The sequence below is a fragment of the Gekko japonicus genome, unplaced genomic scaffold, assembly GCF_001447785.1.
Source record: "Gekko japonicus isolate JY-2015 unplaced genomic scaffold, Gekko_japonicus_V1.1 scaffold755, whole genome shotgun sequence".
NCBI lineage: Eukaryota > Metazoa > Chordata > Lepidosauria > Squamata > Gekkonidae > Gekko > Gekko japonicus.
Window position 1 is genome coordinate 59,868 of NW_015174865.1, and position 12,644 is coordinate 72,511.

Below are 12,644 nucleotides of genomic sequence, written 5' to 3' on the forward strand. Positions count from 1 at the left end.
GCGCTTAGGGCTCTTTAGCTTGGAGAAACGACGACTGAGGGGTGACATGATTGAGGTTTACAAGATTATGCATGGGAAAGAGCAGGTAGAGAAAGAGGTACTTTTCTCAATTTCTCACAATACAAGAACTCGTGGGCACTCCATGAAATTGCTGAGCGGTCGGGTTAGAACGGATTAGAGGAAGTACTTCTTCACCCAAAGAGTGATTAACACATGGAATTCACTGCCACAGGAAGTGGTGGAGGCTACAAGCATGGACGGCTTCAAAAGGGAATTAGATAAGCATATGGAGCAGAGGTCCATCAGTGGCTATTAGCCACAAGGTATAGATAGGGGCTCTGGGGCAGGTGATGCTCTGTCATCTTGGTGCTTGGGGGGGGGGGTCAACAGTGGGAGGGCTTCTAATGTCCTGGCCCCACTGGTGGACCTCCTGATGGCACCTGGTATTTCTGGCCACTGTGTGATACAGAGTGTTGGACTGGATGGGCCTTTGGCCTGATCCAACATTGGCATCTCTTATGGTCTTATGTTCTTATTTATACCCCGCCCTTCAATACCCAAGGGAGTCTCAGAACGGCTTACAAACTCCTTTCCCTCCCCCTCCCCACAACAGACACCCTGTGAGGTAGGTGCGGTTGAGAGAGCTCTGACAGAAACGGTTCTTTTTCAAGAACAGCTCTGACAGAACTGTGGCTTGCCCAAGGTCATCCAGCCAGGTGCAAGTGGAGGAGTGGGGAATCAAACCTGGTTCCCCCAGATTAGAGCCCACGCACTTAACCACTACACCAAACAGGAATTTCCCCCCCTGAAGTCGCCAACCCTTTCACCTGCTTTGAACACTTGTCTTTGACAGCTCACTCACCTTGAAGCCGTTCGCCTTCTGCTCCCCATCTTGGACAGAATCCCTCGACAGCTTCTTGCGAGCGGGAGACCGGTCCACCAGGGGTCCCAAAAATCTGTCTCCGGGTCTGAGGGTCCCGAATGGTTCCAGGTGGAAGGCGGGGGCCTGGCTGCAGTAAGGTGCTAGCCATGTGGCTGACGGCAATGGGTTGCCTAGCAACTCCGAGTCCTGACAGGCCGAGTGGGCGCAGGTGAGCCCTTCATGATGCCGGAGGGTGAGCGACGGAGGGAGAGACCACAAGAAGCGGGCCAGGCGTTCGAACTCGCCGCTCTCCTGCAAGGCTTCGCAGACACGGGCCACCTGGCTTGGGGAAAAGAGGGACACGCTTGGCGGGGGCAAGGTCATTCTGGGGTGAGGGGGAACTATGAGGAAAGGAACGTTATAGAGGAAGGCCTATGGGATGTAGGGGGAAACAAGATGGCGGAAGCAGGACACGGATCGCTGGGATGCAGCGGTGGAGCACCTGGGATGCCGTGGCGGGGAGAGGGAGAATGCAGGCAACAAGAAGAAATAATATAAAATACAATCAGTGGAGGAGGCCCTTCGGCTATTGTTGTCATAGCAATGAGGGTTTCTGCCTACTGACGACGGTTGCCAGTCTCCAGGTGGGGACTGGAGATCTCCTGGAATTAAAACTGGTCTCCAGGTTACCCATAGTACTGCTAACCTCCAGGCAGTGGCTGGAGATATCCAGGGATTACAACCGATCCCCAGGCAACAGAGGTTATGCCACTTTGGGAGGTGGAGAATGTTCTTATGTTCCCCTGGAGAAAATGGCTGCTTTGGAAGGTGGAAAAATCTATATAGAAAAATCTATATAGCCTCATCTCTACTACAAGAAAATGCCACTTTGGAAGACAGAGTCGATGGCAGTGATGGCGAACCTTTTAGAGACCAAGTGCCCAAACTGCGACCCAAAACCCACTTATTTATCGCAAAGTGCCAAGACGGCAATTTGACCTGAATACTGAGGTTTTACTTTAGAAAAAACAACTCATACATTAACTTAAGATGATGCAAACAAAGTAAGGAAAGCAATCCCAAATGTTTTCATTTACTTAAAATTATTTGGCAGAGAATTCGACACTTTAATGATGGTCTGGGCCTGGCTGGGGCGATGGCACGCGTGGCCACAGAGAGGGCTCTGAGTGCCACCTCTGGCACCCGTGCCATAGGTTCGCCACCACTGGTCTATGGCATTGTACCAAGACCTACAAACAGAGTTAGAGCGCCTCTAGGAGAATCATAGAATCATAGAGTTGGAAGGGACCTCCAGGGTCATCTAGTCCAAACCCTTGCACAATGCATGAAATTCACAAATACCTCCCCCCCACACCCCCAGTGACCGCTGTTCCACCCCCAGAAGATGACAAAAAACCTCCCGGATCTCCAGCCAAACTGGCCTGGAGAAAAATTGCTCCCTGGCCCCAGGAAGGTGACCGTCGTGCCAGCTGTCATCGGAGTGCCTAGAAGTCTAGAGAAACACCTGGACATCCTGGGTATGGAGCAAATAACACCAGCCCAGCTCCAGAAGACAGCGTCGCTTGGCACAGCAAGCATCCTGCAAAGGAACATCTACAGTTCCCAAGAACTTGGATAGATCTCAAATTGCAAAAACACCATCGACCAGTCAAATACTTGACTGTGACAAATGTTCCCTCTAAGCTGTGGAGTCTTGTGAGCAAATCTTCTGCTTTGTGAACTACTGGCTTTAAAGCTGAGAGCAAACAATTTGGCTGCTGCATAAATTAGTTTGCTCTGGAGCCATCCTTCCTGAGCGAAGATAAAAATGTGTGAGCCGGAGGCTAAAAAACTGTGAGCTGGCTCACACTAACTCAGCTTAGAGGGAACACTGGTGACAATTCATAATAATCATCATCTCGAATTGGGGAACACCGTCTACCAGTCAAATAGCTGACTGTGACAATTCATCATCATCACAATACATTTGCATCCCTGTATTCTAAACCTTCCTCCCAGGAGCTCAGGTCAACTTGCAAGGTCTGTCTGGTGGTCCCTCACTTTCTATCACAACATCCCTGCAAAGTAGATCGAGAGGCAAGACAGAGGCCTAACATCGCCTGGGACTTGCTCCAGCGCAAGCCTTCATCGTCATATTGAGGACTAAGAACAAGTCCCCCAACTCTTTCTAATCCTGCGACTCTGAAAGGCCTTCTAAATGTTTTTGCTACAGACCTCACGTGCCGCTCTTTGCCTCCAGGCAGGCTAGTCTAAAACCGAGCCCCCTGTCTGTGCTTTTAACAACGGGTTGATAAGGCATTAGCAGGGGGTAACACGCCAAGGCAAGATTTGCAGGCTGGTTTCCGCGGCTCAGACTGCCATTAGAGACACAATAGTGGACCTAGCTGCGCGTGTTATTAGTCTGTTGGCAACCTCCCCCTGTCTTCCCACGAAATCCGAAAAGGCACTTTAGATGAGAGCGTTTTCTATTAGTTCTGCTGATCTCAACTTTTAAAAAAGAGCCCCCCCCCTAAAAATAGTCTAATAATAAGAAGTTATTTACCTTGTTTCTCTCCCCAAAGAGATTAAGGATGCCGCAAACCGTTTCCCAAGGCAAGACGGGGGAGAAGGGTGTGCGGAGGCATCCCAGAAGACCCCCCACCGCTCTGTGGGGACGTCGCAGCAGCGTTGAAAGAGGCTGTCTTTCTGTGCTGCCACTTCTGAAATGCTGGGCTGGATTCTACGGCGCTCTGATTACCAGGGCTAATCGCAGGGCCAGAGGGGTTTAACAGCTCAGGGAGACGCTGTCATTTGACTGGCTCTGGGCGCCGACTTGTTGTGAGTCAAAGCGTGGGTAGGCCTGTGAGGCACTTCACGGTTGCTGACTGTTTGGACATGCAAAGGGAAGGCCAGATTCGAAGAAGAAGAAGAAGTTCAATTTATAACCTGCCCTTCACTACCCAAGGGAGTCTCAGAGCGGCTTACAGTCTCCTTTCCCTCCCCTCCCCACAGTAGGCACCCTGTGAGGTAGGTGGGGCTGAGAGGGCTCTCTCGAGAACTGCCCCTGAGAGAACTTGCGACTGACCCAAGGTCACACCGGCAGCTGCATGTGGAAGAGTGGGGAATCAAACCCAGTTCTCCCAGATTAGGCTCCGTGCTCCTAACCACTACACCAGACTGGGTTTCTTTTAGGTGAAACACGGCCGAGACTTACCTGAAAGGCCGGATTGCTGCGTGGGCATAGGAGGGCTGGAGGAGGTCTTCTCCCCCCCCCCCCTTTTGGTCTAAAGGCCAGCAGAGGCAGGAAACTGGGACAACCGCGTTGGCTGGCTCCACGCCAGCTAGGGGTGGGAGAAAGCTGATTGGTCTTGAATTTGGCGGGCTCTATGATGACGTAGAGCCTGCCCGGGAGATTTAAGCGGTGCTGCCAGTGAAGCGTGGCAGTGCGGTTTTCGTCGGATCCCCACCCACCCTCCCTGGGTTTAAAAGTTTATCTAAGTTTGTTATTGTCACAGTTGGCAGTTTTTGCGCATCTGGGGTGGATCCTTTTCGGGGAGACGGGCCTGCATGTCCACCTCCCCCTTTTTGGTGACCCCCTTAAGGGGTCTGGGGGTTTGAGCCAAGACGCAGTAGGCCATAGCCATAGCCATTGCCATAGCCAGTGTGGTGTAGTGGTTAGGAGTGTAGACTCTAATCTGGGAGAATGGGGTTCGTTTCCCTACTCCTCCACAGGCAGCTGCTGGTGTGACCTTGGGTCAGTCACAAGTTCTCTCAGAGCTGTTCTCTCAAGGGCAGTCCTCGAAAGAGCTCTCTCAGCCCCACCTACCTCACAGGGTGTCTGTTGTGGGGAGGGGAAGGAGTTTGTAAGCCGCTCTGAGAATCCTTCAGGTAGTGAAGGATGGGGTATAAATCCAATCATCGCCTCCTCCTCCTCCTCCTCCTCCTCCTCCTCCTCCTCCTCCTTTCTTCTTCTTCTTCTTCTTCTTCTTCTTCTTCTTCTTCTTCTTCTTCTTCTTCTTCTTCATAGCACATTCCCCCCTCTCCCCTTCTCTGGAGCTGTTTTTAGCCTTTGAAAGAAACCACAGGAAATGTGAACCATGGATCTCCTGAGTCGAATCTACTTTGGCTGTTAAGTACAGACACAAGACTTCCGTTCCCAGCACAGCCTGTATGATTAGAAGGGGGGGGGGGTGTTCTTCAGTTTCTTTCAATGCTCGCTTAGGCATGAAGTGGAGTCAGGCTCGGCCATTAGGAGGAAGACAGGCGTGTAAGATATTTAAAAGCCATTCGCAGCGGGGTCTTCATCCGCAGCGTGAGTCCATGAGGCTTCACAGCTTGCATGGCTGATGAACATTCCAGTAAGTCAAATGCGGGATCGGCTGTTAGGACCCCCACACATACACACACTACGGCATCAAGACGACAATCTGCTTTTGACCACAAGTGGTACGTGCATGTTTATCTACTCATCATCCATCTTCCACTTTACCTTTTCCCTAGACAGATTTTCAGAAATGTACAGGGAATTGTGCGTGAGAGCACTGGTTCTAGCCAATAAGGGCTGGTCATGGCTGGCTTTCTTTCAGTTCAAGCGCTTTTTCAGACCATGTTCAAGAAGGGGAGAAAGGAACATTTGTATTGAACCCAGGGACGGTGGTTTCAAATCATCCCAGCTGCTTAAAAAAAAGCTAATGATTATCTTTAAGTTTGGCAGCAAAGAGACGGTTTCTTGCCAGGTTTCATACTTGAGTATTCATCTCTGGATGTACATGGCAGAAGGCCAAAGGTATCCATTTTATCACAACCTTTTTATAACATCCGAAAGCCCATTTCTGTAAAATGCTTGAGCTTTCCAGATCTCCAGGCCCCAGAAAGGCTGAGCTTTGGCTCTGTTCTAGCAGCTGAGCTCTTGCAAGGTCGTCCTAATGTCACTGAGGGATACTAGCAAGGAGAAACAATCATCTGGTAGACCGGGTGAAGAAGAAACTGTCCCAGAATGACAGCGAAAGAGCAGGAGATGGGTAGGGATGCAATCAATATATTGATTTATTTTATTCATTTATAGCCCATCTTTTTCCAGGCCCATAACCATGGGGGGCATTTGGGGGCAGTGCCCCCCACGGATGATCAGTGACCCCCTCAGACAATTTTTAATCCAGATTTAAAAAATATATATCAATTTTTTAAAAAACGTAAGCTGCAAGTGGGTGTTCCAAAATGACTCCCGGCAAAGTCAGGAAAGCTTCAGTCTCGTTTTTCTCTTTTTCCCACGCTGAAAAATAAATAGGTTTTTAAAAATGCAAAATAAAATAAAATTGCAAAATAGAGAAAGCTGGAGATTCCCTCTCCCAGCTTACACAGAAAAGCAGCCTGGAATCGAGTCTCTCCAATCGAAAGGATTAGAGGAGGACCAGAAGACACAGTGGAGCCAGAGCTGCTGCTTCTGCTACTGCAAAAGGAGCAGCAGGTGTTGCCGTGGTGCCCCCCCCAGATTTCCCCACGCCCCACCACCCAAAATTTTCTGGCTACGCCCCTGCCTTTTTCACTGAGACTCAAGGAAAATTACTATCTGTCTGTCTATTTATCAATCCATCCAGCAATTCAGTCAAGACCGCATAAGACATCCAATAAACCAGAGCCCCCCAACCCTTTTGACCCTGCGGGCACATTTGGAATTCTGACACTACATGTCGGGCACAGCAATAAAATGGCTGCTGCAGGAGGCAGAGCCAACCAAGTGTTTTCAGGAACTGGGCAGGGCCAAGTAGGGCTTTTGCCCAGCAAGGCTTCTGATTGACTCTTGGAGATTTGATTGGCCTGCGCAGAGTTTTTAGAATGTTGCTTTGGCAGCAGCTGCCGCCACAGCACAAGGACCTGCACTGTTAAATTAAGCTGGGGAAATAATTTGGTGTCTGGCTCGGCCTTCTGCGGCAGCCATTTTGCAGCAGCCATTTTGTGGCGGTGCCCAGCCCATTGTATCAGAATTCCAAACGTGCCCGCAAAAAAAGTCGGGGACCCCTGCTGTAGATGTACCCCAGGACTGAGTGGAAGGCCGCTGTGAGAATTGTGGGGGTCCTTCATGATAACTTGGAAAGATTTGTGTGTCATTCAGAGAGCTGAGGTAACCGTCATTCCTCCCGCCCTGGGTAGCCTTGCTGTTTGGCTGCGGCTGGCCGTGCACGCAAATGGGCTTTCAACATTAATATTTGTTTTCTCTCGCAGGGCGACTGTTGCGCTTCACTCTCGCTCGTGCTCTCCGCCTTCTCTGTGCATTTGGGAGGCACTTAAGTAGTCTGGAGCTCCTTCTTGGCATCTTCTGTTTTTTATGTTCCACTCTGTGGGGCTTGAAAGCATACCAGCGGGATCCTGTTCTAACCTAGTTACGCAGCCATCTCCTCCTGTGGTGGTTGAAAAGCGCCATCAAGCCACGGCTGACTTATGGTGACCCTGTAGGGTATCCAAGGCAAGATGCAAACACAGCTGGATCGCCATTGCCTCCCTTTGTGTAGCGACTCTAGACTTACTTGCTGGTCTCCCATCAAGTACTAACCCAGCTTAGCTTTCAAGCTCTGGCAAGACTGGGATATCCTGGCAGTCCAGGTTGCAACTTACCGTCTTGAAACTACCTTGCAGGAGGCAGAACCACTTTGGTGTAGTGGTTAGGAGCATGGACTCTAATCCGGGAGAACCGGGTTTGATCCCCTGGTCCTCCACATGCAGCTGCTGGGTGACCTTGGGTCTGTCACAGTTCTCACAGAGCTGTTCTCTCAAGAGCAGTCCTTGAAAGAGGTCTCTCAGCCCCACCTACCTCACAGGTTGTGGGGAGAGGAAGGGAAGGAGATTGCGAGCCACTCTGAGACTGAGTGAAGGGCAGGGCGTAAATCCAATCTCCTCCTCCTTCTGCTTTGGTGAGAATCCCAGATAACTTCCCTGCCAAACTGGGAGAAAGTTTGGTGTAGTGGTTAAGAACATGGACTCTAATCTGGAAGAGCTGGGTTTGATTCCCCACTCCTTCATGTGAAGCTGCTGGTGTGACCTTGGGTTAGTCACAAGTTCTTTCAGAGCTGTTCTCTCAAGAGCAGTTCTCTCAGAGCTCTCTCAGCTCCACCTGCCTCACAGCGCGTCTGTTGTGGGGAGGGGAAAGGATTGTAAGCCACTCTGAGACTCCTTCGGGTAGTGAATGGCGGGATATAAATCCAATCTCCTCCTCTTATCTTCCACCGTTTTTATCCCATTCCCACCCTTTCTCCAAGGAGCTTAGGGCAAATTACAAGGTTCTTAATTCAGTCTTCCTAAGAGCCCTGTGAGGTAGGTTGAGCTGAAAGAGAGGGCCTGGCCAAAAGTCTTTGTGGCTGTGTGGGAGCCTTGAATTCGGATCTCCCTAGTCTTTATCTAACATGCCAACAAATGCACACACACCCTGTTATCCCTCTTTCTCCGAAGGCTCAGCCTGAAGAGGACTTCTGTATAATTAAAAATCTTGCAGCTGAGAGTCTGGAAGATATAAATACCCACAGAACAATATATCTCCCAGCAACGAAAAGCTCAGAATGTGCAAAATTGGTTGGATTCAACAGATCCATCTTGCTAACAGGGGTGCTTTTTTCTAGCGCAAAAACTAAGATTTGAGTCCGGTAGCATCTTGAAGACCAACAAGATTTCCAGGGTGTAAGGCTTTGGAGAGTTAAAGCTCCCTTCATCAGATACAAGTGTAAATGGAGATCCCTTTGTCTTTATATCCCCTTCCCCCCTTCTGACTTGGATATAAGGGCTCAGGGATCTCCAATCCTACTTGTATCAGAAGGAGGAGGAGGAGGAGGAGGAGGAGGAGAAGATGGCTTAACAGCCTTGCTCGGGTATGTTGCAGGGTTATCTTTCGGCTATGCTCCTGCAGAGTGCAAGGGGTTGGACTAGATGACCTGCAAGGTCCCTTCCAACTCTAACATTCTATGATTCTAAGAAGAAGAGTTGCATTTATACCCTGCCCTTCACTCAGAGTCTCAGAGCAGCTTACAATCTCCTTTCCCTCACTACAACAGACACCCTGTGAGGTGGGTGGGGCTGAGAGAGCTCTGAGAGAACTGCTCTTGAGAAAACAGCTCTGAAAGAACTTGTGACTGACCCACAGTCACACCAGCAGCTGCATGTGGAGGACTGGGGGATCAAACCCAGTTCTCCCAGATTAGAGTCTGTACTCCTAATCACTACACCAAACTGGCTCCCTCGAAAGAAGCTTTGACTCTCGAAAGCTTATAACCTGGAAATCTCAAGTTCTACTCTCGAAAGCTTATACCCTGGAAATCTCAAGTTCTACTGGACTGGAATCTAGCTGTCCTACTACAGACTAACACACCTACCCTCTGAAATTACCTCCAGCACCAAGAGTCTCTTCTCCATGCATGGCTGCAACGTGCCTTTGCCTGACATGGGGGCCTCTGGGAAGACTCTTTGTCCTGGAGGAAAGCACCAGAGTTTGTGGAGCAGACCTATCCCAACATTTTAGAATGTTCAGCATTAACTCTCCTGTTCTAAGCCACTGTCCTCCAAATAGCTGAGTTCACATATACTTCTTGTTGGGTATTACAAGTTGAAAACACTCAGTATATCTGGGGTTAAATGTTTGTTTATGTTACTCACAGGAAGTCACATGTTTCTCATGTAACCAATGTTCTTTAGCTGTAGGATGCCGGGGAATTTTCTCCCTGATCCAGGAAATTAATTGGGACTAAAGTGTCAAGGTGTATTACCATTTTATGGCTTCTCTTCCCGTCTTTGTTTGGTGTTCTGAAGAAGAAGAAGAGCAGCCATACTCTCTCTCTTCTAGTTTTGTCTTTGTAGAGTAAGGATGTAGCCGATTATGCTCTGTTGTTATTTTCATCCCAGTTACCCTTCCCATGATAGAATTTAGTAAAAACTTTATATTTTAATCACACATGGATTCTGAGTCTGAATTATTTTACTCTGGCTCTGCTGGACTATCTTATCTCTGCTAAATACCATTTTTTTCAATATCTCACTATCACCCAACACTTCTGCCCTCCATTTGATCCCTACAACGACCCTGTGAGGTAGGTTAGGCCAAGAGTAATCTGGTGAACTTCATGGCCAAATAGGGTTAAGAACATAAGAGAGAAGCCATGTTGGATCAGGCCAATGGCCCATCCAGTCCAGCGCTCTGGGTCACACAGTGGCCAAAACCCAGGTGCCATCCGGAGGTCCACCAGAGGGACCTGAACTTCGAAAGCCCCTCCCAGTGTTACCCCCAAGCACTAAGAATACAGAGCATCACTGCCCCAGGCAGAGTGTTTCCTCTATATCTTGTGGCTAATAGCCACTGATGGACCTCTGCTCTATAGGTTTATCCAATCCCTCTCGAAGTTGTCTGTGCTTGTATCCGCCACCACTTCCTGAAGCAGTGAATTCCACATGTTAATGACTCTTTGAGTGAAGCAGTATTTCCTCTTACAGTGCCTCTCTCTTGTGTGTTATGTGCCATCAAGCTGCTTCTAATTTATGGCGACCCTATGACTTAGGGTTGCCAATCTCCAGGTAAGACCTGGAGATCTCCCGATGTTTACAATTGATCTCCAGAGCCAGTTTGGTGTAGTGGTTAAGTGCACGGACTCTAATCTGGGAGAACCGGGTTTGATTCCCCCACTCCTCCACTTGCACCTGGTTGGATGACCTTGGGCAAGCCGTAGTTCTGACAAGAGCTGTCCTTGAAAAAGAGCAGTTTCTGTCAGAGCTCTCTCAGGCCCACCTACCTCACAGGGTGTCTGTTGTGGGGAGGGGGAGGGAAAGGAGTTTGTAAGCCGCTCTGAGACTCCTTTGGGTAGTGAAGGGCGGGGTATAGATCCAATCTCTTCTCTCTCGTCTTCTTCTTCCCCTGGAGAAAATGGCTGCTTTGAAGGGTGGGCCCTATGGCATTATACCCTGCTGAGTCCTTCCCCTCCTCAAACGCTGCCCTCCATGGGATCCACCCTCCAAATCTCCAGGTATTTCCCTACTCAGAGCTGGCAACCCTGCTATCACTTAATGTCCTCCCAAAAATCCCATCCTTAAAAGCCTTGCTCAGCTCTGGCAAACCAGGGGCCCTCGTGGATTCCTTGAATGAGTCAACCCGTCTCCTCTTGGGTCTTCCTCTTTTCCCACTGCCTTCCGCTTCCCTTAGCATTATCGTCTTTTCCAGCGAGGCCTGCCTCTCTCTCCCCCCCTTCCGAAAATGCCAGTTTCCAGCCTGGCTCCAAAACAGACATCCTAATCTGGCTCTGGGGTCGTGTGTTTGTGCGTCTCTCCCGCCATCTCCTCGAAGCAGGCCTCGGATTCCCCGAGGCTCCCTCCAGGCTGCAGAGAAGGGGATTTTTTTGGGGGGGGCAGGCGGCCCGGAGTGAGGAGAAGGAAGAAGGGATGAGAGAGGCTGATGGTGTCCACAAAGCGGATTGGAGGCGCCCAGGGCGAGTGCCAAGCGGCAGCTGTGTTAAATAGCCTTCCCCGGGATCAGCCCGGCAAGCGGCTTCCCCCAAAGCAGGAATTGATGAGCCTGAAGGGATTAGGGAGACAACAGCCACACCGATCTGCCACTTAGCATTAAAAAAAAGTAACACCTGGTTGGGGGGGGAAGGCTTGCTAAGCTGCTGGGGGAGGCCCCCATCGCTGCCCCCTTGCCTGTAGGGCTGCCAGCCCCAAGGTGGGGCCTGGGATGTCGACTGAGCTCCAGAAGGGAGAGATCGATTCCCCTGGAGAAAATGGCTGCTCCGGAGGGTGGGCTGTGTGGCGTTGTGCTCCACTGAGGTCCCGGCCTACTCCAAAGCCCACCCTCCTCAGGCTTCACCCCCAAATCTCCAGGAATTTCCCGATCCGAAGCTGGCAACCTGACCTTGTAGCCTAAGGAATGGCAGGGCTCCGGGGGGCAGAAGGTTCTCGGGGCATGTTTGGGGAGCAATGTGATCGCATCCAAAGAACTTACAGCTAGTTTGCAAGTGGGGTTGCCATCCCCCCATTGGGAGAGGGGGCTCCATTCCGCCACTGGCCAATGGGGGAGCCCCATCCCCGAAGAGCCCCTCCCGCCCAACGTGCCAGCACGATGACGTCACCCAGAGGTGACATCATTGCGTGGGGGACACTCTAGCATTTGGGCAAAAACTCTGTGGTGACCATAAAGTCCCCCCCCCCAAATGCTAGAGCATCCCGGCGCGATGATGTCACTTCCGTGCCAGAAGGCTGGACCCTCCCCACCAGCAGCCAGGTAAAACCTGGCAATCCTAGTTGCCAGCTCTGGGTTGGGAAATACCTGGAGATTTGGGGGGGTGGAGCCTGTGGAGGGCGGTGTTTGGGGAGGGACCTCAGCCGGGTACAGTGCCACAGAGTCCACCCTCCAAAGCGGCCATTTTCTCCAGGGGAACTGTAGTCTGGGGATGAGTTGTAATTCCCGGAGATCCCCAGGCCCCTCCTGGAGGCTGGCATCCCTCATCTGCAGACCACTCTAGGAGCCACTGGGTTCCATAGATTGGAAGGCCTCATGGACAGGTTGACCCGGCTCAGGACCGGCCTCTTAATACTCGTAAGCGGAAAGGTCTCGACTGGATCACACTGTGGTGATTCTGGCACCAACCAAGGGAGGGATTTCCCTGCTGTCTCTTACCAAGGGGGGGGTGGGGGTGGGGGTGGGGGCAGGGAAATGGGACAGACCAGTGGTTGGAGGGGAGAAATCCTCGCGAGGTCATTCGATTGTCTTCCTGCTGCCTGGGTGGGGGGGGGGGGGGATTTAGGGATTTCAGACCAA